Source organism: Ixodes scapularis, unplaced genomic scaffold, assembly GCF_016920785.2.
Source record: "Ixodes scapularis isolate PalLabHiFi unplaced genomic scaffold, ASM1692078v2 PGA_scaffold0__279_contigs__length_252992795, whole genome shotgun sequence".
Classification (NCBI taxonomy): Eukaryota; Metazoa; Arthropoda; class Arachnida; order Ixodida; family Ixodidae; genus Ixodes; species Ixodes scapularis.
In genome coordinates, this window is record NW_024609835.1 from 190,353,753 (window position 1) to 190,357,422 (window position 3,670).

General features: G+C 39.8%; 1 pseudogene; it reads right to left on the bottom strand.

The window, feature by feature from the left end:
• Nucleotides 1-972: 972 nt before the first annotated feature.
• On the bottom strand, nucleotides 973-2,184 carry LOC120846952 (annotated as a pseudogene).
• Nucleotides 2,185-3,670: the final 1,486 nt, after the last annotated feature.

Genomic DNA, 3,670 nt, shown 5'->3' on the forward strand with positions numbered 1-3,670 from the left:
CTCTACACCTTGATAATCGTCTTTTGAGGTGGATTATGTCCCTTGTAATCCAAGGACTGTTCAAGTTTATCTTTCTTATTTCTACTGGGACAAAGTTACGAGTGCATTCAAGTATCATTTCCTTAAAATTGAGCCATAGGTCATTCACTTCTATCAATGGGTTGCAACCTAGGTGCTCGAAGTTATCATAGTTCAGGCTAAGTTGATCAATAACTGACTCGTCATTGGCTTTTTCAAAGTTTTTATACGAAGTAATTTGAATTCTACTGAGCATAGGCTTTAAGGACAACGTAAAATGTACAGTGCTTTGGTCCAAAACTCCCGGGCTAATCTTGCAATCTTACGCGTGGTTTATAAGGTTCTCATTTATCAACATCATATCCAAAAAAGCTTCTGATTTCCCTTGTATTCTGGTATGTCGCTTAGCAATTTCAGTTAAATTATGTGAGGAAACTACACCTAAAAGTTCCTCAGCACATGATACTTCGTGGTTCCCAGATTCTAACGTTACCCAGTCAATTCTACTGAGATTAAAATCACCCATTAAAACAACCTTCTTGGAACTTACTTTCAGTTCAAAGAGGAACTCACTTAGTTCTTGCAAATATCCATATGGCATTTGCGGGGGTCGATACAGTACTCCCACAACTAACTCACTTTTTTTCATTTTGATGCTACACCATACATTTTCTATGCCTGGAGCTCTTTCGATTTCTGAAGATTTTAAAAAAGGTTTGACTACTAGAGCAACACCCCTCCTCTACTTTCTCTGTCCTTTCGATAGAGCACGTAACCGGGAGGCATTATTGTATCATCTGTCACAGACGAGTCTAACCAGGTTTCAAAGATAGTTACTACATCGGGGTCATGCTCTATTAAAATATGTTCCAGCTCGAGGGTTTTATTTACGATACTTCTTGCATTAAGGTTAATAAATAGGACACTTTTTGCCCGTGGGAAATCAGATGCCTGTCAATCATTATGCTCGGGTGAAGGTACTTCTCTGGCTGAGTAAAGTTCAACTCTCTGGTTTGTATCCCCTTCCCATGCGTAAGTCACTCCATTAATCTTCAATTTATCATACGATAAATATACCTTCTCTCCCCTTTCCCTGTCTTCTTTCGCACTGTCCCACTGTTTTTTCCTTATCATTCTAACATTTTTCGAAATGTCCTCGTTAATAAATATGCGCGTTCTTTTTAATTTTTAGCATTTCTGAGAATATTTTGCCTTTCATTGTAGTTTCCAAAGAGCAAGATTACTGGTGTCTGTTTACCCCTAGCCACCCTTCCGAGACGGTGAATTCTTTCGAGAGATTTAACTTCAACACCCATTTTTGATTTAAAGAAGCCTTCCACCACTTTTTCCACCAAATGTTGCATCGTTTCTGCGTCAGACTCCTCTACTCCATAGATTACCAAGTTATTTCTCCTAATTCTATTTTCCAAGTCATCGATCTTTGACTCGAGCATTACTACGGTCGCTTCTAAGTGCACTAGTTTCCCTTGTGTGTCATTTAGCTCCCTACTGAGATCGTTTATCTTGGAAGTAGACGCTTCAATTGCCTCTAATCGTTTTTGAAAGCTTTTTTGGCCCTGTACCAATGTTGTTATGTTAGCCGCCATCTCTTTCTGACTTTCCAGTATTTCCCGCATTGTATTTCTATCTGGGCCAGGATTTTCTTCAACATATCCTCCCCTTAAAAGCACGAGTGCTCTCCAGCGACAATCAGCTATGGCAACAAGGAGCAGTTTCACGCGCCTTGGGCAAGGCAACAGCAATAAACAACGGTCATGTGAGTGGTACGAGGAATCATAAATTTGCCACATACCTGCGTACAAGGAAAAACCATTTATGCGACATGTAAGGCTTGCTGTTGCCTTGCCCACTGATCGCTGATCCGTGCAGCTGTGCCGTTATAGCCCCGAAGGCCGATGTTGAAGTCCCTCCCAGGATTTTGATTTCCCGATCAAACACGTGACTGTAGTCCTTGTCATTGTGCACTCGGTGACGAGGTGATGCTTTAACCTGGGAGACGACCACTTTAGTTGCCGCGTAGTCCTGCAGGCTGATGGTCCCCAGTTGATTGTGTCCGCGCGTGTCCTCCGTTGGCGATGAACTGTGGTGCAACAGCAGTAGCAGGCGCCAAAACTGCGTACAAGGAAAAAAACATTGATGCGACATGTCAGGCTTGCTGTCGCCTTTCCCACAATCATGTTTGTATTCTCTCCTCGGACAATGCCCCAACAGTGCACTTTGAGGCCTATTAAACAAATATTCAGGGTGTGTCTTTAAGCTTTCAGCATGCATTTATTTCAGAAACACATCGTTAAAAAATTGCACCCCCATTAATATGTACCCTTTAATCAAAGAACTTATATATTATTCACTTGCGTAAAAACTTCCAAAAAGCAAAAATACCATTTCCTTTTTAAGGAATATTGCAATGCGCATTTTTGGTAGGGAATAAATATGTGCAGAAAGGTACAGTGTAAAGAAACTCACAGATAATTATTCATGCAGCGAAGTCATAGCAGAACAAATTTTCTGGTTTTCTTCGACATGATCACGTGCGTCCGAGTTTCTAGCTTCTTCACAATAATCCTTGCGACACTATACAAGTACAGGAAAGCCATTTCACAAAGGGAGTAACACATATATATATATATATATATATATATATATATATATATATATATATATATATATATATATATACATAAAACAGAAGAAAAAAACCCTTAGTAAAACAGCAACAACGGACGATTTAATCTTCGACGTTTCGGCCGGAGTCCGGCCTTCGTCAGGAAGACGAAGGCCGGACTCCGGCCGAAACGTCGAAGATTAAATCGTCCGTTGTTGCTGTTTTCACTAAGGGTTTTTTTCTTCTCAGTTTTATACCCACGCCTTCGGCCTCCCGCCACCATGCCCGTTATATATATATATATATATATATATATATATATATATATATATATGTGTGTGTGTGTGTGTGTGTGTGTATTTTTTTAACGACCTACTCTATTTCAGATTTTTAGCCCTGGGTTTGCCGACTTTTGAAGCGCTAACGTGACACAACCAGTCTTTTACGCTAGCCAGTGGACATCGTTTCCCGTCGACACTGAGCGCACAAGCGGGACTGGACCATTGCGCACGTCGACTGCTTCGAAAGGACTGATAACGTCGCTAGAGCGACTACTACCAGATATTATGCAAAATCTGTTTTAACCGTCGCTTTCAGTTCCTTCGAATGGCATAAAAGCCCGCTACTAAAAGAAGAAAAGCAAAGTCATTTTGTATTGTTTACCTGGTTTCAAGCTTAAGCGATTAACCTGTTAATAATGGTTAATCAAGATTAAATATTGAAGTGATTGATCGAAAATCTATTCGATCAATCGCCTAGTCTTATTTCTTCTCATGATTGGCAGACACTAGGTGAGGAAACCATCTTCATGGTAGGGAAGCTAATTAAGTAAAATCTGATAAGCTTTTTTAATTGCTCGTTGTTCGGGTCTTTATTTGAAGTATTGACAGTAATTAGTGTTAAAGGTAGGAGCAATGAAAGTAATTTTAAAGAGTATTGTTCTTTTTTTAGATTTGAATAATTACAATTTCACTTTCTTTAACCTGATTTAAAATTCGTGCGCGAAAACTGCGTCTCAAGGTCTTC